Source organism: Simochromis diagramma, unplaced genomic scaffold, assembly GCF_900408965.1.
Source record: "Simochromis diagramma unplaced genomic scaffold, fSimDia1.1 OVJJ01000344.1, whole genome shotgun sequence".
Lineage (NCBI taxonomy): Eukaryota > Metazoa > Chordata > Actinopteri > Cichliformes > Cichlidae > Simochromis > Simochromis diagramma.
The window spans coordinates 14,702,084-14,729,421 of NW_024387375.1; the positions used below are offsets into that span (position 1 = coordinate 14,702,084).

At 40.1% G+C, this 27,338-nt stretch overlaps 1 long non-coding RNA gene across 1 annotated transcript; it reads right to left on the reverse strand.

Moving 5' to 3' along the window:
• Positions 1–1,968: 1,968 nt before the first annotated feature.
• Positions 1,969–17,268, reverse strand: LOC120719449. The gene is made up of 4 exons (XR_005692690.1): positions 17,132–17,268; positions 6,819–6,823; positions 5,421–5,429; positions 1,969–1,978 (listed from the first exon to the last, which is right to left on the reverse strand). It is a non-coding gene; the product is annotated as an uncharacterized LOC120719449 (long non-coding RNA).
• Positions 17,269–27,338: the final 10,070 nt, after the last annotated feature.

Below are 27,338 nucleotides of genomic sequence, written 5' to 3' on the forward strand. Positions count from 1 at the left end.
GGATATTTGATGCACTGTGAGCAAGTGTGTGTGTCTGTATCTACAGAGAAGAGTACAACGACTGAGCAACAGAGAAGGAAAGGAAGAGAACTTGGCAGCAGAGAGCCAAAGTGTTAATTACTTATTGATCCAATTTGGCAGATGACTCCCTAAAAAGGTGGAGGGCAGCTCAGTGCACAGTTCAAAAGAAGAGAGAGGAGACAATCTACTGTTCCAAAGTCCCTCAGACTCTCATCTTTGCCTCACTAAATGTTTACCACCAATTCCTGGCCTTTGAGCCATGCCTGACTGCATTGCAACCTCTTTATCACTTTGCAGTTCTGTTTTACTTTCATTCCACATTGCTTGCCTTCATCTCATCCTTCGCATCTCGTCTATGTCATCTCGCCTCTCACTTTTTCTCTCCGCTTGACATTCTCTGCTCTCTCCAGTTCCTGATTGTCAGTGCATCAGTGACTTTATCATTATTCCATATGCTGTGGCATTTGTGTCTCAATGACATTACCCCATCTTCAGAATTGCTGGGTTATCAAACTGTGCACATTCCTTTTCTTTGTTCGTCTCCTTCTGTTTATGTCTTGCTCTCTCTCTTCTACCCTCACAAGTCTGTTAACTCCAGGAAACACATTTAAAAGTTGTTGTTTATTGTTTGCATGCAGCCTCTCCGTTTCTATCTTCTGCTCAAACTTGAAAAAAGTATTGCACGTAAGTTTTATTAAAACAGGAATAATCAAAAAATTGTGCACACATGCCAGCTAACTTAGTCCAATAACATTAAAAGCAAATGTCGCATGCCAGTCCCTTTAAAGATGAAAACAATTAATCACTTTTTTTTTAAAAATTTTTGTGTTTATTGGGTTTCTGGCATAGTTTTATCAGTCAAGATGCTTGCTTAATGAAACTCATGGTAATAAAACTGGCAACGTTTTACAAAACAGGTACTGATTTCAAGTTGCTCTTTCAGTGTCAAATACAGGTTCCAGCAGTGCATTTATAGAGATAAGTAGGCCTAAACAGCTAACAGATCATCTGCAGAGGAATGGTTTATTTGAAGAGTTTCAGTCAGGTTTCAGAGCTCATCACAGCACAGAAACAGCTTTAGTGAAGGTTACAAATGATCTTCTTATGGCCTCTGACAGTGGACTCATCTCTGTGCTTGTCCTGCTAGACCTCAGTGCAGCGTTCGATACTGTCGACCATAATATCCTATTAGAGCGATTAGAACATGCTGTAGGTATTACAGGTACTGCACTGCAGTGGTTTGTATCATATCTATCTAATAGACTCCAGTTTGTGCATGCAAATGGAGAGTCCTCTTCACACACTGAGGTTAATTATGGAGTTCCACAGGGTTCAGTGCTAGGACCAATTCTGTTTACATTATACATGCTTCCCTTAGGCAGTATCATTAGAAGACATAGCATACATTTTCACTGCTATGCAGATGACACCCAGCTCTATCTGTCCATGAAGCCAGATGACACACACCAATTAGTTAAACTGCAGGAATGTCTTAAAGACATAAAGACCTGGATGGCCGCTAACTTTCTGCTTCTTAATTCAGATAAAACTGAGGTTATTGTACTCGGCCCTGAAAATCTTAGAATTATGGTATCTAACCAGATTCTTACTCTGGATGGCATTACCTTGGCCTCCAGTAACGCGGTGAGGAACCTTGGAGTCATTTTTGACCAGGACATGTCCTTCAACGCACATATTAAACAAATATGTAAGACTGCTTTCTTCCATTTGCGCAACATCTCTAAAATTAGAAATATCCTGTCTCAGAGTGACGCTGAAAAACTAGTTCATGCATTTATTACTTCCAGGCTGGACTACTGTAATTCATTATTATCAGGATATCCAAAAAACTCGCTGAAAAGCCTTCAACTAATCCAAAATGCTGCAGCAAGAGTCCTGACAGGGACTAGAAAGAGAGAGCATATTTCTCCTGTTTTGGCTTCCCTTCATTGGCTTCCTGTTAAATCCAGAATTGAATTCAAAATCCTGCTCCTCACATACAAGGTCTTAAATAATCAGGCCCCATCTTATCTTAATGACCTTGTAGTACCATATCACCCTATTAGAGCGCTTCGCTCTCGCTCTGCAGGCCTACTTGTTGTTCCTAGAGTATTTAAAAGTAGAATGGGAGGGAGAGCCTTCAGTTTTCAGGCCCCTCTTCTGTGGAACCAGCTTCCAGTTTGGATTCGGGAGACAGACACTATCTCTACTTTTAAGATTAGGCTTAAAACTTTCCTTTTTGCTAAAGCATATAGTTAGGGCTGGACCAGGTGACCCTGAATCCTCCCTTAGTTATGCTGCAATAGACGTAGGCTGCCGGGGGATTCCCATGATGCATTGAGTTTTTCCTTTCCAGTCACCTTTCTCACTCACTATGTATTAATAGACCTCTCTGCATTGAATCATATCTGTTATTAACCTCTGTCTCTCTTCCACAGCATGTCTTTATCCTGTCTTCCTTCTCTCACCCCAACCGGTCGCAGCAGATGGCCGCCCCTCCCTGAGCCTGGTTCTGCCGGAGGTTTCTTCCTGTTAAAAGGGAGTTTTTCCTTCCCACTGTCGCCAAAGTGCTTGCTCATAGGGGGTCATATGATTGTTGGGTTTTTCTCTGTATCTATGAAGCGCCTTGAGGCGACTTTTGTTGTGATTTGGCGCTATATAAATAAAATTGAATTGAATTGAATTGAATTAAATAGTATTTAAGTAGATAGGTCTATCATCTGCATATTGTATTTCTTGCCTCACCCTAAACTCCTGTCGCTTTTAATGTATATACAAGTTGTGTGGCAGGCACTGGAGGACCCAATTGCAGGACTATGGAGCAAAGGATGAACTAAAGGAGGGAGGAAAGTTTGAAAGTCAAACTAGGTTGTTTTCTTGGTTGTTTTGCTTTTTGTTTCTTTGCTTTGTTTTGTTATTTTGAGACAGAGGTATACATACAATCACCTATGCATGGTCATTACACATACAACTAGTTTCCTGTTTGCTGCAATGGACATCAGGGGCAGTTAATGTAACTCTCACTGAAGAAAGCACACAGTTTATACAATTGGAAAATGGTTGTTAACATTTATCTTGACTCTGACTTCCCCACGTGTGTTACGTTTTGATCAGTTCAGCCTACCACTTGTGGGTTTTCTGTGCGTCTTAGTGTGTTTTTGGTGGACTTACCTTTATGTGTCACAGGGCTGTAGATGCATGTTTTGAATTTGTTTGCCCGTGTGTCCTTAAATACACACTTGTGGGTTTTTGTACCTGTGTGCTTTTGTATGGGTGTGTGTGATTTGTTGGCAGTCAGGTGCATTATTCTGTCAGAGTGTGGAGCCTGGCTCATATCTTACCTCTAACCGCCAGATAGGAAAACCACTCCACTTTTGATTTGAGGTGAGAAAAGTGGTTTAGCAAACCTCTCTCATATATCTCACCTTCTTTTCTCCCCTTCTCCTTTTGCCCTGCCTTTTACTTTTATTTGTCAATTTCCTCTCATCCTGGCTGGGCTGTCAGCAGGGCTGGGGTTTGATGTACCTGTGGCTCAGGCTTCACTTCAGGTCTCTAAAAAAACTTAGGGATAGCAATTCTTGTGTTGTTTGCTGTAGTTTTGCTGCAGCTCTACTGACTCCCGCCCTTATAGCTTTCAAGGAAGGAATAAGGTAAATAATTTAATTCTAAAATAAAGCAGTATTTTTAACTGCTTTATTTTAATCTTATTTGCTTATTTAAAGTAATAGGAATTTCTCCATGGGGAGAAATAGGGAGACCCATAATGAACTTAGTAGGAAGTTGATTTATATTTTAATTATACTTTGTCACCTGGCCTGTATTGGTGAACTTAAAAAATAGTATATATAGCCAGAAGTATTTGCTCATCTGCTTGTCCACAATATTTGGGAGCATGTTTATGGGCATCTTTGACCATTTTTCAAGGAGCGCACAGAACCACTTTCGCTTAATAGCATTTCAACTGTTCCCTATTCCCATCTGTAAGAGTGATATGTTTTTTATATTGTCATTTGTGCTTAGAAACATATCATTTATGCTTATAAATATATAATCATCTGTATGCTGATAAAAATCATATCCTTATTAGATCTGATAAGATTCTGTGTGCACTTGTGTACCATGAGATGAGAGGAAGCCGCCTCGATGTTATAATTTCCATTATAGCTTTAGGAACCAGACTCTTCTGTTTCTTAAAAGTGCAAGACTTCACACCTTTAAATGTTCGTCTGTGACATGACCTATTGCAAGTTCCTGTTCTTATCATGTAGCGAGACCCTTACTTCTGCTTTTCTGCATACCTTATACACACAGTTTAAATTCATAGAAAGGTCGTATGGCTATGTATGGTATAGCTGGAAACACACACACACACACACACACATAAAATATAGACATTGATGTTGTTCAGATATGCCTGCTTAAGAATGTCACATGTATTTGTAATTGCATCTTCATGAATGATTGCTTGCTGACAATAAAAAGGGCTGTGGCGAAGGAATCAGTCGAAGTGAGCTGAGTTCAGGTGAAGGAATCTTTTCTGACGTCCCTCGCGAGCCACAAAGACAAAGAGCTCTGTCTTGTCTTGTTTTGTCGTGGAGTTATTGAGTGTCTTGTGTTCCAGCGGGGTTTGTGCCTAGATAAACCCAACACCATCCCTTGTCCACTTATGCCCTCTTCATCCAATAGCCCACTTCTCATCAGTGTGTCCTGGTTCCTCAACACCTGCACAGACCTTGTTAGTCAAGGTGACATCTAAGCTGGCATGTCTTCAGTTATGTGCCTCTCACTGATATTGTGAGTGAGGCTTGGATAGCCTGGGATCCTTACTGTATGTGTATATATTTTTTTTAAATTCCACATTGTCCCCTCTGGGTGGTCTTTCAAGCTCAGGTCCTCTACCAGAGGCCTGGGAGTTTGAGGGTCCTGTACAACATCATTGCTGTTCCTAGGACTGTAAATTCCATACAGAGATCTAGAAGGGGAAAATGACAGTTGCATCAGCCCAATCGCACCAAATTATTATTAGATTATTAAGTACAAAATAAGGAAATACAGCTGTTTTCTGCCACTAAACTTCTCACTGCAAATTTTTAGGTTTATTTGTGTTTAAAAAATATTATACAGAAGAACTAGGACTAATATCACAAGTTCTAGAGACGGCGTGTTTTCATCAGCTAAATGCCTTAATCACTAACGGCAGAGCCTAACTGAGCCACTTCCACTCTATGGTTTACATTTAATTGGATTTAGACGTGTACAAAGGGCTAATATTTCAACTAAACGAATAATTATTATGTTGTATGGGATTAAACGGTGCTATACAGACTTTAATGATAATGAGACTCCTGTAAATAATGTGTTTATGTAGCATCCAGTAATTGTATAAACCACACAAAGACCACTTATTCCTATGGAGGATAGAGTAATGATTCTCTGCAGTCCTGATATAGATTTTCTTTCTGTACTTTGTTATAGTTTTTTATTTTATTTTATTTTATTACATTTGGGGCAGATCTGTGTGCACTGGTATATTTGTTTTTATTGTTTTTTTCTTTTGTGTTGTTTTTTTACTGCTTAGAGTTGAAGTGATTACTTAGAATAACCATCTTGTGCGTCTTTAACACATATTGTGTAAAAGTATTTTAACAATTTTATATTGCTTTAATTCACACCATTGTTCTTGCACTCACTGACTCACATACAGAAGTTTTAACAGTCGTCATAATAGTGGTGTGCTTGAAAAGTTTAGTATATATCCAATACCTGGTAAATACAGGCAGCTAATGTAGGCAAGACTGATGCATCATGATTTCTGAGGTGAAGTGAGTCAGTATGCTAAATCTGAATGTACTTTAAAGACCATAGTTATGTTAACACAGCGAAACACAAAGAGATTTTCCTTTTTTTATATGGTTATTTTCAATATTTCATATTGTTATTAATATTTTAATGGATCCAGACACTCGTACTTCATAGATTGCAAAATGGAAAATGAGCACTTACATGTTCACATCATGCCAAACCACTGATTTTATTACTTTCAGATACCCATCAATCTTTTAATTGTATTATGTGTATTTAGTTCTAAACTACTATTTCTTTAGTTGTTTCACACATTTTCATCGTTTCCACTTGTTTCTATGGCTTTCACAACTTTCCTTTAAGCCAATACTTAATTATTGCTGAAAAGCTTTAAAAAAAATCCCACTGTTTTTCTTTTTCAGAAGTCACTTGCATCACATCCTCTAGCTATGCTTTTGCTTCAGTGTCTTGACAAACTGTTCAAAGCATTTTTAGATACTAAAACCTATGAGTCTAATTGTCTTTAAAGAACAAAGCGCACATGGGAATGTTGGCAGTGGCATAAATCACTGTTTTCCCAGCCGAGAGACCTCCGATCAGTGTGGAAGCTTTGTTTGTTTGTTTTCACAGCTGATTTGTTTTATTTTCATCTACTTTTTGATTGCGCTTTCACTCAATCTCTGTTCAGGCAAAACTACTTGGTTGAGTTGAGGCGCCAAACCTGTTTGTTTAGGTTTAAGAAAAAATAAAGATCTTGGTTCTGAACAAGCATCCACTGGGGCTAAGACCCATTTCCTTACTATTTCCATGAACCCATGAATCACTCTTACACACCATGGATTTGACAAAACAGCAGCATTTGCTATCCCCAGAGAATGGGCTTTATATCCTGTTTTTGTGATACCAGTTGTGTTTACTTTTGTTCATTATAAAAAGCTTGGCCAGGTGCTCAAGGGATTGTGGAATTTTTGGTCTGTTCCAAATTAAACACTTACTTTTCCTGTCTTACTTAGGAAATACTTCACCAGTGTGAATTGTTCCTCTGTCTTCCCATATGCGGTGTTCTTGATTACAGGCCGTTACACACCAAACGCACTGTGAAAAAATGACACTTGGTCCGAAAAAAGAAATGCCACAAATAAGTAAAATTACCTGGTCGTTGTAAACCGCTGCATCAAAAATAGATGAGTCCAAGAAATATTTTTACACAGAAATATTGGCAGAGATTTTACGGCTCTTGTGAGTTAAAGGCCTTAGGTGGAGGTGAGCTTGCTGACATGCTCAGAAAATGGGTTGTAAACAAATGGCAGAGGTATCAGGCAGAGACCATGTTGAGGTATGGAGGGATTACTTTATGTAAAATGATTTAATGAATAGGGGTTTAATAGGTCCCTGGAGAGGGAAGTTAAAGAAATTGAAACTAAAGCTCTGTGAAAAAGAGAGATCTGATGATTTTCTTTTGCCCAGTTTTCTGATCTGAAACCTGCGCCATGGGCTGTGAAAAAGGAAAAGTTAGACCCTTCAGGAAATTATTATCCACACATGCTGCAAAACCTGTTGGGATTCTTTCAGGTTATTAAATGTCAATATTTGCAACGACACCCTTATCAGGAAGTGTAAACAACTTAGCCAGTTGATAAGGATGAATTTGTAAACCCTTCGTGGAACCAGACTCCAGCAATGGATCCTAACTGAGCCTTCATTTTAGATTTTCTGCCTGCCAAGTTGGTAAATGTGAAGTAAATCTCCCTTATTATCTTCTGATGTGTTACTTGCTTTTCTTTGTCAGTCCTCATCGACAGTAGATCGAGTTGGGCATTCTGCCATGGCCGGCTTGATGAGCAGGATGCACCTGCACACAAGTGTTTCGCTAGTCTTCCAATTTTCATTATCAGTGGGGTGGACATGTTTTTGTGAGGTGATTGTTGCAGTTCTGGCCCTCTTCTGGATCAATGCCTGAGTAGGCAAGAATTACTACAGTCATTATTTAGTAGACTGCTGACAAATGATCTAATACATAAATTCATGAACCTATATCATCTGTGACGCAAATAGTACATAAGCCGTGGAATGTTCTTATGTTCCATTTTGTTGTTGTTTGTTTGTTTTTCTGCATTTATAACATGTAAGATGCTGCAACTGTGACTCAGTGTGAACCTACAACCTGCTGGTCATGATAAATAATCATCTAGCAGTTTTCTTACTTTAGATGGTATAAGATAAGTATACCTCAATCACCACTCTTCATTACTGTTAGTATGTCTTGCTTTCACCTTTGTCGCTCTCTTTTCCATCTGCTGTCCCTCACCTTCATCACCACACTGAAAACAAGGGGCCCCATAACAAATTGCTATAATAAAAGAGATTATTAAAGAGCACTCCATGTTTTAAAATTAAGCATTGGGCTATTTTTCTAGGAAATAATCAGTTATTCTCTTTTTCCTTTCGGCTTACTCGCCTTCGCTTTTGGTTTTCTCCATTCCACCTCTCTCTCTCTTTCTCTCTCTTTGCCATTATAGCTTTATGGGGCTGAATGTTGATGACAGTTGGGACTGTGGCGGATGGCCAAGAGCAGGATGAAGAAACGGAGGAGAGGAAGAGTAGATTGAGGGAGGGGCAGTGGGTGGCGAGAGGGACAGAGATTTGCAAACAAATTTAATAACTAGCCTGCAGAATGGAATCACTTTGCCAGCTTTAGAATTGCTCACTTTCCTGAAAGAGAGTGAGAAGGAGCAAGCGTGTGGGATATTGAAAAGAGAGAGGGCGGGGATGGGGAGAGAAGATGCTGTATTAAAGGACTGGAGAAAATTTGAAACGTGTCACATCAATTTCAGCCACTGCAGTTATCAGGGTGTTTGCTTTACACCTGAATACTTGGATATAAGAGAGAAGAAGCCAGGGAGGAAAGAAGATGGAGAGAGTGAGAAAGAAAGAAACTGGAAGCAGGGACTGGAGAAAGACATATGTTAGCAAAGACTAAGTCAGGGGCAGAGGGAAAAAAAGACTGAGATGGGAGCATTTAAATATTTAAATATTCAAGCAGCTCCTTTCCATTAGAAAAGTGTAACTGGAGAGAATCTAATCAAAATACTATGAACATAATTAAAATACTAGATACTGATAATTTAGAAAGAACAACTTTTTTTTTCAAGAAAATAAAAACCTAATCAGCCAGCATCTTGTTCAAATGGCCCCTAAATAGGCCTCATTATCAGTGATCAGTGAGTTCTCAAAATCATTATGATTGTCATTGTCTGTCAAGGACTCAGTGTGATGCCTTACTGCTGAAGCATCAGAGGAATTAGGTTGTAATCAGTGTTTTTCCTCTTTCTGTCTTTTCACAACACCTTTGTTAGAAAGTAGTTGTCACTTAAGTTATTATATAAGTTATATATACACACACTGGGGGAAATAATTATGTGATCCCCTGCTGAATTTGTAAGTTTGCTCAATCCAGAGAAAATGAGCAATCTGTCATTTTTTGTCTTTTTTGTTTGTTTGTTTCGGTTTTTTTCTTTTCTTTTTTTTTTGGGGGGGGGGGGGGGGTTGGTTTTGTTTTGTTTTACAGTAGTTTCATTTTAATGTAGAGAGACAAAATATCAGTGAAAAAAAGTAATGGCGTGGCCTAGCAGTGTAATGTGTTTTTTTTTTTTCTTTCTGGATTTCTGTCCCTCTTCGTTGAAAAGAATCTACCATAAAAATGGGAAAGTATTAATTTCTTTGGAAGCAAGTTCAAAAAATTCGAAGTTACAAATGTATATTTACACTGCTCAAGCAAATTAAAGGAACACTTTGAAAACACATCAGATCTCAATGTGTAATGGAAATCATGCTAGGCATCTAGACTCATATGTACTGGTGTTTTGGGGGGGGGGGGGGGGTTCATTGTTTGATGGAAATGAAAATTTAAAAACAACCTGGAAATCAAAGTTAAAATACAAACAAACAAACAAAAAAAACCCAGATGTGGCACGGCAGGCTAGTCAATTTTGCTGAAACTCAAAACTCTACTCAGTAGTTTGCATGGCCCCCACATGCTTGTATGCATGCCTGATAATGTCAGGGCATGCTCTTAATGAGATGACGGATGGTGTCTTGAGGGATCTCCTCCCAGATCTGGACCAGGGCATCACTGAGCTCATAGACAGCCTGAGGTGCAACCTGCCAGTGTTGGATGGACTGAAACATAATGTCCCAGAGGTGTTCTACATGTAGGTCAGGCAAGTGTGGGGGCCAGTGATGTCAGTTTCTTCATCCTGCCTGCATACTCTTGCCATATGAGGCCAGACATTGTTGTGTACAGTGTTTGTAAATCTGTTGTCTGCTCCCATGGCCTTTATCACTATGGATTATAATCTAAGAAGATTAGAAAAATGAAAGTAAGTATATACTAGATATGCTAACAATCATAAATCATAAACAACAGTAATAGAGAGTCCCAAAAATTGAATTTTGCTTAAGGTCATGTTTTTATCAATAGTAGTGCAAATGAGAATCTAATCGAATAGTAATTTTTAGGATCAATGAATATGTGAGTATCAATTTTATAGACAATTTTGCTGATGAGCTGCCTGTAAAAGATGCATGATGGACCCGACCACGTTTCAACATTTTTCAGCATTCTTTATTCTGGTTGTCTTCCTAACACACACCCAGATGCAGCTTTTCAGCTGCGTCCTGCACATAACAACAAACAACAATTCAGGACCCAGTTCAATTCTTTTATGCGGGGGAGGCATGATGAGCTGATTCAGCTCAGGTGTATCAGCCTCCGCCGCAGCCGCGCCATGAACCACGCCCACCATGCCACCACCGCCTAAGGGAGTTTTAACTTAGTTCACTTATGGTTCACTTTTCACATTATGGATTCACTGACAGTTTGCCTGGTCCAAATCAGTTCATGAGTTCGTAAACTCGTAGTTTTTCAGTTAGTTCTGTTAGTAGTTCAGCTTTGTTTTTTTGTTTTTTTCACACAGAGAAATCCAAGTGAACTCTTAAGTGAGCCAAAATGTATCACTACAAACCATGTGAGAATGTTCAGTCTGCTTATTGGCCAGATGTGTTTGGGACAGGAGCAACAAAAATAAATAGAGGAAGAAGGTGATGTGTTCTGGACTATCGGAGAAGAGGTAAAATTACTGTTCATTTCACAGATAGTTGCTAGCCCTTATAGGCCTTTCCAAATCTATAGTACCTCTCCAAACTGACAATGTAAAGCATAGATGGCAAACTAATGTACATCTGGTAGTTGGGTCAGATCAGGGTCGGATGTTTTGGTCCACAGCTCAGTGCAACTTCTGTGTTTACACCTGTGCAAATGAACTGCACCAGGTTTGATTTAAACTGACCCAGGGTGTGAAAACACCCTCAGTCATTAAATGTGCTTGTACTATGTCTTTATTTGAATGGTTCAAAATTATACTAGAACACACTTGTGAAAGAGTTATAAGAGTTATAAATTAAACTTAAAGAGTTATAAATTTTGTTGTTACCTAAAGTGTTACTAGTGGTAAAAAGTTTTTTTTGTTTTTTAAGCTGTTAAACACTGGCCTATAAAGTTAATTTCTGGAACAAAAATAAATAAATCACTAATGGTTTTTGAGAATTTCCACTGATTTATATAACCAGCATGTAAACTGTGAGAGAATGATCAGAAGCAAATGCTGTTGCAAGTCAATTTTGTCAAGTAAATATAACAAATTGTGTCAGAGGGATCTCATTTTAGATAATTTATTTCATAAGGTTGTTACTTAGTTTAGCAGTCTCTGCCAAATTAAAAGCTTATATCCAACCCAGTGCATTTTGATTCTAGTTCTGTTAAAGTTTTACTGTCAAAGGTGATATGCAAAAAAAAATTGATCTCATATGTAAATAGGATAGGTGAGCTATCATGAACCATTAATTTACAAACTAAAAGGTTATTATATTTCAGAAACAATTTGTTCACAGCCAACACATTATGCAGATATATCGCATTATTAGCAATGGTGTAGTTGGGTTTAAAATTAAAGTTGGTGCACACTGCAAAAAAAGAAGATAAAGCAAAGGAAAAGGTGTACTTACATTCAAAAGGTGTAATTACATTAGCTCAGAAGAACGTCTTGATATGACCTTCGTAACTCAAGAAAGAGGCCAACATTTTCCTCCCCAACCTGGACATATATTACTAAGTTACTCCACTCCTGTCGTCTGCCTTTCCTCCACTTCTTTGTCAAGCTCATATGTCAGTCTTGCGTTCCTTTGTTTCCTGTTTTATTGTGAAAATCTTGCATTCCTTGTTCAGTGTGTTTAGTTTTGTTTCCGTGGTCTCATTGTGTCTAATGTGTCTCAGCTGTGTGTTTTCTGTTCCCTTGTCATTGTATTGTGTATTTAAGCCCTTTGTTTCTCTCTGTGTCGCGTTCTCTCTCATTCACTGCTGTGTATTTCCCAGTGTGTTTCTCTGTATGTTTAGGTTCAGAAATTCCAGTTTAGTTTAGTTTCATTTTGTATCACCTACACGCCAGCAATAAAACTGTGTTTTTGAGTTTAAGTCCTGCCTGTGACTCTGTTCTTTGGTCATATTGTGCCTGCTGCACACAGCCAGTTCATGACAAACCCAGTCTATGTATTTTTAAGAGATTGATTATAGTATGAGAAAGCATCAGTTTATTAGAATAGTGTGTAAATACATTTTCCATCTATATATATGTGTGTGTGTCAGTACAGTATTCTTTTTAAAAAAGGATACTGTACTTAAAAAAATGTATTTACTGTAACTTTAAAAAAAACACCAACATAAAATTCAGTTTTGCTAAAAAGCTAGATAGTAGTATGTCAGTGTCTGTTTACTTTGACCTGATTTGGACATGTGAACTACACGCTGCCCATAATTACTCAGAATTCTGAGAAAGAAGCTTTCAGTCTGCTTAAAAGCTTCTTCCTGTGTAGACATGAATAACGAATATTTTGTTGGCACAGAACTGTGACCACTTCATTGATAAGGATTGGTGATACTGTCACCAGTCTGGTTAATTGCTGCTCTAAAATAATTTTAATGAGAACAAATGCCCTTAGTGGTTTCCTCACTTATCCACACCTCACTCTTGTTTCATCACTATCCCTCTCCATTTGAAAAACACTGAGTGGCGAGAGATTGAAATATTCTCATTAATGAGATATTAAACTCTTCTCTTTCTAATTATTCTGGCTTTTTACATCAAACTGAACAGGTTAACAAGGCTACCAAAAGTCTATATAGTAGGCATAATATGTGAGGAAAAAAAGAGTAATGAAGAAGACCTGCTGCTCTAGGGACTTGTCATACCTACTGTCAGGGTTCCTGGGTGGTTCACCCAGTGTTTTCAGTTTGCTCATGTTCAGTTTGTTTTGTCAGTCGATCTCATTTCCTGTTTTGCTGTTCCAGTTACTTCCATGTGTCTTTACTCAAATTAAGTTCAGCTGTTCACTCACCGGTCTCTAATCACTCATCATCCAGCCTGTTTTTAAACCCTTGTCATTAACCTTGTCTATCCCGTATGTGTGTTCCAGTTCAGTTCAGTTCAGTCAGTAAGCCGTCTGTCTCATGTTCTGTTCATCCATTCTGTATAATAAACAACGTCTTCATTCCACACTAACCCGTGAGTCCTGAGTTTGGGTCCGCTCTTCCTCACCTCCACACAGCAAAGCCCTGACAGAATGATAAGACCCGTGCCACAAAGACACGCTTAGAAACCAGTGGACTTGGACCTCTTCGAGCGGCAGGAGGCAGCGCTCTCTCGCTGGACGGAGGAGCTCAGGGGAAAACAGCAGCTCTTTGGGGAGAGGGAGCACGTCTTCACAGGGACTCGTCTGGCTCTGGGCGGGCCTCGGAGAGGCCGCGTTTTTCCACGGGTGCTGGGGCGAGTTCATGTCCCTCGCTGCTCCACTCCTCGCTGCTCCGCTCCGAGCTCGCCCCCCAGTCGTCTCATTTACCGTACCATCCACCTCACTGTGCCACAGCGGCTCCCCCTCTCACCTCGGCTCAACGGAGGCTCCGTTGCTCAGCATTCCTGCTATTTCAGCTAAGCGAAGGCAAGGCTCACGCTGCCATTGCACTTCCCTTTTGGAGCAGCAGCATCCGATGGTGAGTGAAACTGACTTTTTTTCTTTCACCACACCACAACTCAGAGACTGTTCACCGCCCACCTAAACAAAAGACTGTTTTCTATGATTACATTCTGGACTATCCAATTAATACTCGCCATCCTGCTTCCAAAGAGACTGTACCACCATCCCAGGCCATCATTAAAAACATTCACACTGCTAAACCTGATAATTTCTCCCACTCAGTCATCATTTCCTCACCCATAGTTCAGTCTTTTCCTGTTCGCAAGGCGCCTCAGATTCAACCATCCCCTTCACCTGTTCATCCTGCTCAAGTGAAGGGGGTTAAGGCTCAGCCTGTCCCTTTACTAGCTCCTCGAGCAGCTAGGGCTCATCACGTCCCCACACTCGTACCAATTCCACGGGACGGTGCTGCTGATGCCCAGCCAACACCCATTCCTGTGCCAGCTCCCAGGGCGAGGGCAGCTAGGACCCAGTCTACTCCTGCACCCGTTCCTGTTTCTCAGGTGGGGGTGACTAGTGTCCAGCTGGCTCCCATACCTGTCCCAGCACCCAGGGTGAGGGTGGCCAGGATCCCACCTGACCTCGCTAGAGCTGAGGCTCTCCAACCATTGTCCTCACACTCTGGAGGCTCGGAAGAGCTAGCCTGTCCACCTGCTAGTTCACCACCTCATCCATCTCCTGATCAAGATTTTCAGGCACTAGCTCAATCCCTGATTAAATTACCAGACCTTTTTCCAGCTCAAGCACCCGGTTTATTAGCTCAGGCTGCAGCTTTGCCACCATCATCAGTCCAGTCAGTTCAGTCACCTGCTGTTCAGCCTCCAGTCCAGTCATCTGTCCATTCACCCATAATCCAGTCTCCTGTCCAGTCACCCGTAGTTAGGGATGGGTATCGAAACCCCGTTCTTGCTGAGAACCGGTTCCCACTGTTTCAATTCCTTGGAATTGTTTGCCATTTTTGCCATTATTTGCCATTTTTGCAAACGATTCCCTTATCGATTCCAGTCGCCACGAATGACATCACCACGTTGCGGAGCGTCATGTACCTGACAGGAAACATGGCGGCTCAAACGCTCAAAAGTTTGATTATATTTTACGAGAACGGATGACAACAGGGCAACTTGCAAAACTTGCAAAGTAGATATTTCATTTAATGGAGGAAACACTACGAATATGCAAAAGCATTTGCTCACAAAACACGCGTGAATCTCAACCCAGCAGCAGCGGTAACGTTTATACGTCCTCTCCCGTTAATGCGGCAGGTAAATAATCAACTAACAGTGCATATTATGTTAGCGCGATCTGCCTTATTACAAAACCTGCTATTACTGTGCATTTAGGTGACCATGATGAGAGAGACAGACAGAGTCTGGCTGCCTCAGATGCTGGCAGTTCTCGCTGCAGTCTACCGGTAGCGTCTCTTTTCAGGCCAAGATAGACGAATGTCACCGAGCAGTGACTAAGTTTGTGGTAAAAGGCTTGCACCCATTTGCCACAGCAGATGCCCCCGATTTTCGGTAAGTGAATGTGTTTAATTGTAGGCAGGGACATTACTGGATATTCTTCTGTAAGTGTAATTATTGCTACAGAAGAATATTTATTTTATTATTTTACATTTACAATTTTTTTTCCTGGGGACCCTGTGACACCCCATTGAAGAGCCATAGGCTGTGGATCTCTTAAGATCTCACTGTTGGGTTTGTAAGGCCATGTTACTCCTAAATTTCTATCTTGTTCAAAGAGAAGATATAAAACAAAGTTCTAATCTATTCGACCTTAGTGTTCTCCTTTTTTAAAAAGAATCGATAAGAGAATCGATAAAGAATCGAATCGTTAAACAGAATCGAAAATGGAATCGGAATCGTGAAAATCTTATCAATACCCATCCCTACCCGTAGTCCAGTCTCCTGTCCACCAGTTACCTGTAGCCCAGTCTCCCATCCTCCAGTCACCTGTGGTCCAGTCTGTGGCTCAGTCTCCCTTCCAGTCAGTCCAGTCTGTAGCCCAGTCTCCTGCTGTTCAGCCTCCAAGTCAATCTCCCAGTCAGTCTCTAGTTCAGTTCCCTGACCTGCAGCCACAGCATCCAGAGCCAGTTGTGAGCTCTCTCTCTCCTCACACAGGGGTTTCTGCACCTGCTGGCCCTGCCCCGACGGCTTGCACGCCATCGCCTGCAGCTCCTTCGCCACTGGCGGCGGCCTCCGGACCTGCTTATTTGCCTCCAGCGGCGGCTTCCGGACCTGCTCAGTGGTCGGAGATTTGGGATTTTGAGCTGTAGCAGAGCAGGGAGCATATGACCAAACATGCTAAGACAGCTACTGATTGCTAGTGGTGAGATTTTACACACTGTGCCTTTAAAGCTTCTTTAGGCAATATTATTGGGAATACTGCTAAATTAATTTGGCTCTTGTTGTGTAGAAATTTGAAAAATTCTCAAAGTCATCCAATTGCCATAATAAACCGGTCCATGTCATCTTTCTTTTTTTGGACTTTACTAGTCTTTTAATATGTACTTTTACGTCATCATGGGATGTTGAGGAAAAAAAAAAGATGTACTCTTGCAAGATCCCGCAAAATCTTTTAATGTAATTCCAAGAACTTCCAGGTCAGTAGACCTTGAGACTTTGGAAACAACCCAGGCTGGACTGGTTATCTGGCATACTGAACATTTTCCCAGTGAGCTAATGCACTTTTCAGGATGATGGGTCAATTGAAGTGCTTCTGTGCACCGGCTGCGCAACACTGACAGCAGGCCATTCATTCCTTTTCATTACTGACAGTGTGTTGGTCAACCTTACTTTTGCTGTGTGCACACACACCTTATAAAACAGAGTTTAGTGGGAAGAAGTGACAAAAAGGTGGCACTGAAAAGCTGAGAGAGAAAAAGAAACTAAAAATATGTAGATGTAGCAAAATGTGTCAAATAAACCGACATGTTAGCTGTTGGAGCTGCTGATGCTGCACTGTCAACAGAAGTACCAGCAACAAATAGTAACAACTCCTCACAGTCACAAACAGCTGCAGTACTCTGGACAGCTTCATGGGTACTGATGGAAGCATGATAAATGCAGGTGAAAAAGTCGCTTCCAGGATTGCACAAAAGTAACTTGGGGTCTCCCAAAACTTTTGTGCAATCCTGGAAAGGTACTTCTTTTTTTTTCTCCCATGTCCCTTGGGGCCTCCATAGTGTTTTTTTACTATTTTTGACTATAATGCACTACAATACAGGGGCGCAGGGGGGCACTGGAGCCTATCCCAGCTATCATAAGGCAAGAGCCAGGGTATACCCAAGACAGTTCGCCAGTCTGGTGCAGGGTGGAGTTGTAGTTTTTGAATTACAATGTACTGAAAGTTTTTATTTTCTTTTTCTGTCCAGTGACCCCTAACTGAGCTTTAATCTAAAAAAACCCAACAACTTTACTTTAACATGTTTTCTTGGGATTTATTTTTTCTGTCTTAAATAAACAACAAACACATACACCTCTCACTGTGCTTTAATTCTTGGTGGGCTTTGATTTGAATCAATAAAACAGCAGTTCACATTTTCTGCCTCATCACTTCCATCCTTTGTTGCTTTTTATTACAGTTTTCTTCCATGTAAAGTTCAATGGCACACAGACCTTTAATGGCACAGCACTATTGCTAGTTTCATTATATAAGAAAGCGAACATTAACTGTGTTCAATCAACAGTGCTTTTGTGCGAGTTTGACAGTCTCTGTTTGAACTCTGCTGCTGAGGTTATTGATGCCATCTGATAATACTGCTCCCTCGTTTTTGTCAGAGATGAGCAAAGACAAAAAAAAGAAGAAAAAGAGAAGAAAAAGCCAATAAAAGGAAGTATGAGAGACAAAGAAAGAGTAAGATTTCATTACCTGTCAAAAGTTCTGGATACATCAGTTATTTGTATTTGGTGAAAAAAAATAAATGTATATTTTGAAAAGACTGGATACAACGAGACATGAACAGTTATAAATTCACCTGGAAATTCTATTATTTCAGAGATACAGTGGCAGTTTTTGTATTTGCCTTCATTTATTGACTTTTGCAATGGCACAGTAAAAAAAAAAAATTACTGACAAAATATATTTTTTTTGTTTTATTTTCTTTGCCTTAAAAACATTAAGACTGACTATGGGCTCCAACTGGAATACTGTTCTGCTGGTGGAACTACACCCGTTAGCAAACTTGCCTCAATATACCCACATCTTTAAAGAAAAAAAACTTGCAAGTCAATTCCACAACCCCACAACTTTGTGTTTTGTTTTGTTTTTAATCAAAAAAACTTAACAAAATCGAAATGTTCCAACCCTCCCACACTTGTAACAGTATACAACTTGTAACATTTAACATTTTAACATTTAACAGTAACATTTGACAAACACTTCACTTTTCAACATGCTGTCAATCACTGGACTAAAGGCAGACCTTTCCATCCTTTGTGTTTTTCAGGACTTGGGGTGTTGTTCTTTGTGGAGGCTGATACTTGCTTTTGTGTGTTTGGGTTTATTTTAGTTTCCTCTGTATCCTTGTTGTCAATTCCCCAGGTTTTTGTTCACTGTTTCCTTGTTTATTTAACTTCCTGTTTTATTTAGTTAGTCCTCCTCTGTCTCCTGTGCTTTGCTGTTAGTGTTCTTTCCCTTGTTATGGTCTTAATTGGTTAAGCTGTGTCTTTGTCATTAGACACACACACACAGAGAAAAATAATACAGACACCCTGGGTCAAAGAGACCCAGGGTTCGTGAGCAGTCTATGGACTTGTTAATGTTTGACGGTGTGTGTTTGGTGCTGCTGTCCCTTGTTTCCCTGTATACTGGGAGGTGTGTGTGTGTGTATGTGTGTGTGTGGTGTCCTGGTTTTCCTGGCACGCCAGACCTGGAGGATTGTTCCTGTTGGACGGCTGGCCACACCCAAGGAGGAGGATCACACACCTGCAGCTGATCAAGGATCATCGGGTGAGCTACATAGCAGTGTGGCTGAGAGCTCTTCAACCCTGGATCGTTGAGTTTTGTGTGTAGTATAGTGATGTGCAGATAGTGTATGCCTGCTGGAGTAAGTGTCTTACGGCTGCCTCTGTTGTGTTTTCCCCAGGAGGAGAGCAGAGCACAGGAGGACAGCGAGCACGGGGAGTGCGGAGACATGGGAGCGGAGAGCACGAGCACGGACGTTTTGGGTGAAGACAAGACACAGGAGTCGAGGGAGCTCACAGGGATTAATTGTTTTGTTGTCATTTACTCCACTGTGTGTGTATGTGTGTGCGCGCGTGAAAAAACAAAAAAAACAAAAAAAAGAAGAAGAAATGAATGGATTACACGGTGGTGTTTTCCTGTTCTCTTTCAGTCGATTCACTTGGTACGGCACATGGGTGTGGGATGTCACGCCCTCACGTGTCCTGGCTGGGGAAACCTTTATTCACACCAGATGGTGTGTGATGGCACGCGCACGGCCGTGCCTGCGACATGTGGCCGCTGTCACAGTCATCCCTCAGTTCTTACGTTCTTCACCTCGCTGAGAACACCTCTAAGAACTAAGAAAAAAAAAAAAAAGAAAAAAAAAACATTTGCACGATAAACCAGTATCTGGATGTATGAGGAATATAATACTAGGAAATCTTTTTATGTTGGGACCTGGCCATTCAAGACCATGTATGCAAGAAGACACATTCTAAATCAGAGTCAACTGAGTAGCTCACATTAATAGTGTGACATATGCATATATGGTTTGTAACTGACATTTTACCATTTAAAAAAGCAATAGAGTAGGCACATTCTGTTACAATGGCAAAAAGGAATCAGAAGTAACTTCAGAAACAAATCAGAAATAAATCCTGTGTTTGACAAAAACTATTTCAAAGAGATTTTTATGTGCTTGCTGTCCTTGCATGCTTGAATCATTTTGCCTCACATTTAGTATGACCTCACTTAAAAAAAAGCTTAGTATTTTTCTAAATGTATATGAATGGCTGGTTAACATGATGATTGCTTTGCGCTATTCATAAAACCCCTGTGTATCTTGTGAAATATATGGTGTTATTTCGGTCACTTTGACCTAAAGCACAAAAATTCAGGAAATTTCAGTGTTTGCCACTCACTCGGTCATTTTTATTTATAATAGTGTAGTTGGTGACCTGAGATTGTCCTGTACTTGTAAAGTATCATCACTTGCTTGCCTCGTTTTCTTTCTTCCACCCACACATGAAACCATTAGCTGGTACTGCTGGATATGTTCAGACAGCCCAACATAGAAGAGAGCCTTGAGAGTGTCTGTGCACAGTGTTTCCTGTTAAGCTAGTTCATTTACTTCAGCAAAACAACATCCTCACAAAAAGACCCCTCTCTGAGATTTAATTTAACAGTCCTTCTAAGCTAGTCCCAAGCTGTGGGGCTGTAACTGGCTCTGACTGTCTGATTGTGTTCCTGTATGTATGTCTGTGTCATTGCTCAGGTTAGCTCAGGTCTCTTTGAATTCGTCATTAGTCCTGTCTGTGTGGTTAATTTTATTCTGGCACTCATGACTCACCGAACACACATATACTTGCACACAAGCGCAAATAGTCTGAAACTTCATGGAGTTTTGAAGTCGCTGAGCAACAGGCAGCCTGCTTGCTACCTCTTTCAGCAAAGTAGAGGACCCCCGCTGGGCACTAAAGCATACTAGGAGAGTAAGTCCCAATTCCAATCTGGCCTCTACACCCTCCCACTCTGTGATGAGTGTAACTCCATACGGAGTCACACTTGCAGCTTTTGAAGTGTCTCCTAAAAAAAGGGTAGGGTGGCAAGCTTAAGGACGCCTTTGGCTTTCTCTGTTGATAACAGGAATTTGTAATCAGCATCTTTAGCAACTTATATTACTATCAGATGGACTATTAAAATCATGTCTATCACTCAGTAGAAAATGTGTTTGAATTTCATTCATGCTTTTTAACATCTGAATTGTTTTTGGATCCTTTCTCCTTCTGTTTCTTCTCTAACGCTGGCATTTATAAAAACTAAAATGAAGCAACTAAATAAATGAATAAATTAAAAATAAGAAGCACTTTTGATGATATAGACACATACAGAACATTGCCACAAAAGACTTCAGTGGGTTCATAGATAGATAGATAGAGTAATTTTTATTTCAAGCATGTAAATATAACTGAAAGAACAAGAGAAAAGAAAAACATCAAGCTGTCATGAATATCTCTATGTCTACACAATGTTTAAGCTCAAAAAGTAGTAGGATGAAGTTTACACTTTTTTCATTACAACGAACCCATTTTTGTAAGTGTGTAAGTGTAAATGTGTCAATATATACTGGGCACAAAGCAGGTGCTACACCTCACAGTGTGGTGATTAATAAACCTGAAAACTGGCTGAAAGTGTGTAGGGAATGTGTAAGGCAATATTGGAATTTGGCCGATGCTGTTCCCATAGAAGAGTCGGTGAACAAAACAATGAAGGACTCCAGTTACGCAAAATATATGATTTACAGAGAACTGGGAATATGTATTTAGGGATGTGTTACAGTTTGTGTTTATGCTTTACTGCTTTCCTGCTTTCCTATGAGCACTACTGTCATTAACAAAGTAAGGTCATACAGTGCATTACACAATCCAACAGTGGGATTCAGCAGGTGGGGGAACCCTAAGATCTGTGTAGTGTCTCAGCACGGGGAAAAAATATCACAAGTGAAAATAATTTCTAATGTGATTTCCAGTTGATTTTCTTAGTGTACATGCTGTGATCAGCTGACCTTCTCCTCTTTGTGGATTTACACAACTGAATTCAACAAGATGTTAGGTGATCTTTCAAAGCTGTCTTGGCTGATTTCCATTTTCTACACTGTGACAGTATAATGTTTACAGTGTCTTTACACTAGACAGTATACAGTTTGAATAAAGGTGGAATTCAGTGAATTAATCTAACCGTCATCTACTTAAATGAAAATTAGTCTGCTACAGTTGGTGCAAACTAAAATTGACCATGGGCACCTGGAGTGTATCAGTTCAGTGCAGTGCTTTACAATAAATTCATCACAGTATGACAAGCTAACCTCTTTATCCGATGCAAACTACCAAGTATTTTCATGCAACATTTGAATAACCCAAAGTTAGTATAGCTTAGTTTTGCAGTAATATCAAATATGTGATTAAAATTATGACATGCATGTAAGCTTTAAATCTGCAGTTTATCAAGCGTCACTGAGGATTCCTTACTTTTAAATCTAACCTCTCTTCTTCCTCTTCTATCCTGTCTTTTTCAGATCTTTCTCCATTTCTTAGTGAAGATAGCTCACATACTTTTCTCTACCTGTGAAATATATTAGCTGGACCTTTAGCTTGCAACACACTGTGCGACAAACTGCACAAAAATAGTTTGTGTGTTTCCTGATGTTTGTTGAACTGACAGAAATGTTGAATATGAAATTACCGGCCACTTAAAAAACTTCACTCCCTTCATGCTCCCCCCTCTTCTGTAGCACTAGCTAGATTCTCAAATACCGCAACCACAACTTACGGACTCCTGCACTCCTTCTGGCCACTTTTCCTTGTTTCTGTGGCCTCTCCCTTTCTCTAGTCTCAAACTGACCCAAGTCTCTAGGTATTGGGACTAAAGCTAATGACAGACAGAGGTAATCAATGCGCTGCACGACTCCTGTTAAGCCCCTCTATCCTATTCTCATGCATTACTAGCCTCTGTCCTTCATTACCTATTCAACTTCTCAGGTTTGCTGCATGATTAATCCTTTCGCTTTCCAACCCTTTCTCCTTCAGTCCATGTCTCGTGTTATCTCAGTATCCATATCCAAACTCCTCTTTGCTTGGTTTTAGTTTTAGTGTAATACTCTGGTTTTGTTACTACTTTTTGCTGCATTTCTCCGACAGCTCAATTTGCCGCCAACACCATATATACAAATACAAGACGATACAAATATACAATACAATACAAATATATACGTATATATATATATATATATATATATGTATGTGTGTGTGTGTGTGTGTGTGTGTGTGTGTGTGTGTGTGTGTGTGTGTTGAACTGTTAAAACTGCAAAATATATTATCCCAATTTTGTATGTGCCTCAATTTTTTCCAGCAAAAGGATGCTGATGCAGTATGGGCTAAATGTAAAAGAGCTCATTGTTCTTATAGTGCCAAATCGGAATATCTTATCTTTTTAGCAGTTCTCTAATGAAGTCCCACACAAAGCTGAAGAAAGGAAATATCCACCCAGCAGTCCCTTAATCAGTTTTTCTCACTGTGCGTCTTTAGATCCTTATCACAATGTCATGCCTATCACCAGGGTGTGTGTACAGGGAGTGCAGAATTATTAGGCAAACGAGTATTTTGTCCACATCATCCTCTTCATGCATGTTGTCTTACTCCAAGCTGCATAGGCTCGAAAGCCTACTACCAATTAAGCATATTAGGTGATGTGCAGCTCTGTAATGGGAAGGGGTGTGGTCTAATGACATCAACACCCTATATCAGGTGTGCATAATTATTAGGCAACTTCCTTTCCTTTGGCAAAATGGGTCAAAAGAAGGACTTGACAGGCTCAGAAAAGTCAAAAATAGTGAGATATCTTGCAGAGGGATGCAGCAGTCTCAAAATTGCAAAGCTTCTGAAGCGTGATCATCGAACAATCAAGCGTTTCATTCAAAATAGTCAACAGGGTCGCAAGAAGCGTGTGGAAAAACCAAGGCGCAAAATAACTGCCCATGAACTGAGAAAAGTCAAGCGTGCAGCTGCCAAGATGCCACTTGCCACCAGTTTGGCCATATTTCAGAGCTGCAACATCACTGGAGTGCCCAAAAGCACAAGGTGTGCAATACTCAGAGACATGGCCAAGGTAAGAAAGGCTGAAAGACGACCACCACTGAACAAGACACACAAGCTGAAACCTCAAGACTGATTTTTCTAAGGTTTTATGGACTGATGAAATGAGAGTGAGTCTTGATGGGCCAGATGGATGGGCCCATGGCTGGATTGGTAAAGGGCAGAGAGCTCCAGTCCGACTCAGACGCCAGCAAGGTGGAGGTGGAGTACTGGTTTGGGCTGGTATCATCAAAGATGAGCTTGTGGGGCCTTTTCGGGTTGAGGATGGTGTCAAGCTCAACTCCCAGTCCTGCTGCCAGTTTCTGGAAGACACCTTCTTCAAGCAGTGGTACAGGAAGAAGTCTGCATCCTTCAAGAAAAACATGATTTTCATGCAGGACAATGCTCCATCACACGCGTCCAAGTACTCCACAGCGTGGCTGACAAGAAAGGGTATAAAAGAAGAAAAACTAATGACATGGTCACCTTGTTCACCTGATCTGAACCCCATTGAGAACCTGTGGTCCATCATCAAATGTGAGATTTACAAGGAGGGAAAACAGTACACCTCTCTGAACAGTGTCTGGGAGGCTGTGGTTGCTGCTGCGAGCAATGTTGATGGTGAACAGATCAAAACACTGACAGAATCCATGGATGGCAGGCTTTTGAGTGTCCTTGCAAAGAAAGGTGGCTATATTGGTCGCTGATTTGTTTTTGTTTTGTTTTTGAATGTCAGAAATGTATATTTGTGAATGTGGAGATGTTATATTGGTTTCACTGGTAAAAATAAATAATTGAAATGGGATATATATTTGTTTTTTGTTAAGTTGCCTAATAATTATGCACAGTAATAGTCACCTGCACACACAGATATCCCCCTAAAATAGCTAAAACTAAAAACAAACTAAAAACTACTTCCAAGAACATTCAGCTTTGATATTAATGAGTTTTTTGGGTTCATTGAGAACATGGTTGTTGTTCAATAATACAATTATTCCTCAAAAATACAACTTGCCTAATAATTCTGCACTCCCTGTATGTGTGTGTGCTCAGTTGTGTGAATTTGCACTAATATCTGACTCTGGTACATGAACAACCCAGGCAAGCCCTGAAGCTGCAAACCAATCTGTTCTGTATTCAGGCTGGCAAGTGGGAAGCATTTAGGACAACAACAGTGCGGGGAGCTGGTATCAGATTCACACAGGTCTGTATGGTTTGAATGCACTCAGCAGCAAGTGCACAGTTACAGTAAGCCTGAGGGAAAAACATGAATCACCTAGTCACCACCTGCAGTACTTAATGCAAGTTATACCTGGTACCACAGTGTTTTGCACACAATTGCACTGTATATCCTCACTTCAAAGTCTAACACAAACAGGCAAGACAAGGTCAGAGTCTAGAATGTGAACATATGACTTTTTTCTGGAGACAGTATATACCTGCAAAAATTTTGATTTGTATTAAACAGTTATACCAGTACAAACTTGTGGTTACTAAATGAAGGCCTGCATCTGTTTTTATTAAGCTTATCTAATTTGCATTAATGCACAAACTCATTCAATGAATGGGGGACAAACAGTAGAAAAGTAATCTGCTAAACTTAATTTAGAGGCTTAAATACCTCTTATTAGAGCCACATTTAACACACTGTAAACATACCTAGATATGTCATTTTAACGAAGTTAGCTGGTGGTGGTGTCCGTTTTGTTCAATGCCACTAACAACCTGTTGTCTGCATGACAAATAGGCCACAGTGCAAGTTTGTTTACTTGCCCCTAGCTCTCTACAGTGTAAGTGTAATTTTCAGCTCCATCAATTAAACACAAACATATCCAAATCACCTCAGCCCACTACAATGAACAGAAGCATCTCTATCATTTCTCCAATGACAGGTTATTGTCGTTTGAAAATAAATGAATAAAAAATCAATATAAATACATTTATAAAGTAAAAATAGACAAAATATATTCACATTAAATCTGAATACCAAAGAAGATGACTAAGGGATGTAATATCAATGGAATTTATTTCAGTTTACATCAGTTCATCTCTGCTTTTCTGTCTGTATCTATTTTGTTGCAGGTTAGCAAATGAACTTCTGTACAAAGTCTGAGCCTACGATTATGGTAGTTTTCCCTTCTGCTGTGGCATCACCATCTGGTCTTTCTTGAGAGAGAGCTGTGATGCGCAATGTGTCTCTGGCATTAGAAACCAAACACCTTGCAATGTTAGACATTCAAGGGAAAGATGCTTTTCATCGTTTTTCACAGTCTGTTTGCTGGTTTAGGCCTCCTACCCAACTGTAACCCAACATTTACCAAACAGACATCACTTCAACAATGATCACAAACCTGCCCTATACATGCCATCGAATTATAGGCATCAAGACAGCAGGCTGAACCACAGTGGTTTGTACCAATTAATAGCTGCAGTTGTGCTTTAGGAGTGCGAACATTGTTTTAGAAACACAAATAATAGCATAGTTGTTCCAACGGTTTGCTCAGAATACTGTAAAAATGGTTGTTTCCTTGATGGGCTGGTTGGATATGATATTCAACATATTAAGGCAGATGAGCAAAAGCAGCAATTTTGTAGTCAACAAAGAGCATAAAATATAAGCTGCAATGGCCAACAGAACTGTACTGCTGAAAACTGGAAAACACTAAAGTGAATCTCAAATTTTCTTGAGGCATGCAGAAGTTGGCATCAGCAATGAATAAATCAGTCCAATCAGACCACTGACAGGTGGTGTATTGGTGTGAATACATTTTTTCTTCGGTTGTTTTGGCTTGAATTCAAACATGACAATGCATCATATCACTGAGCAAAAATCTCAGACTGGTTTCTTAATATGAAGTTCAGTGTATTAATTACTGAAATGTTTCTAACATCTAGTGCATCCAAGCCACTGAGACCACCAAGGGCAGCCCTTTGAATATTGATAAGAATATAATATTGATAAACTGGCATGAGGTGCAATGGCCAGCTGGGTGACAGACAACAAAATGTCAGTGATTGAAATGGGCAGGTGATACAGTACTTATGCTAGGCAAGAACTGCTAACTTAGTAACTAGCAGCTGATGTAACCAATAAAAATAATGGGATTTTACTGTTAAATTCAGGGATAAAAACTGAAATATTAATGTGATGGGAATAGTAAGTAAGAGCTTATGACAGGAATATTAAAAAAAGAGTGATTTATTCAATTACAGGGCCTTCCATTTGTTTCTCTATGCCACCACCATGGATTGTAAATCAAATGGATATGTGATTGAACTACAGACTTTCAGTTTTGATTGATGAATTGGTAAGTGTACTGGGCTGCTCAGATTCATCCAAATGTTGCAAAACGACAGCTTCACAGGCAGGGCTTCACATCAGATAATGGCCCAAAAGCATAATACAAAAGTAACTCAAACAGATTTGTTTCTGATAGGGTCTAAGCACAATTTACCTAACTTGGGCAGAAACATATTAAAAAGATGGAGTAACCACACAATAGTCAGCAATAGCTTGGAAATGTGTGTGATCCTGGTTAAGGATATGCCCCGAAGAAGAGAGGACAGACAGTTCTCAATGTCTGACTGCAGGTCAAGGAAAAATTAGCAACAATGTTAATATTGGTGCTGACAGGC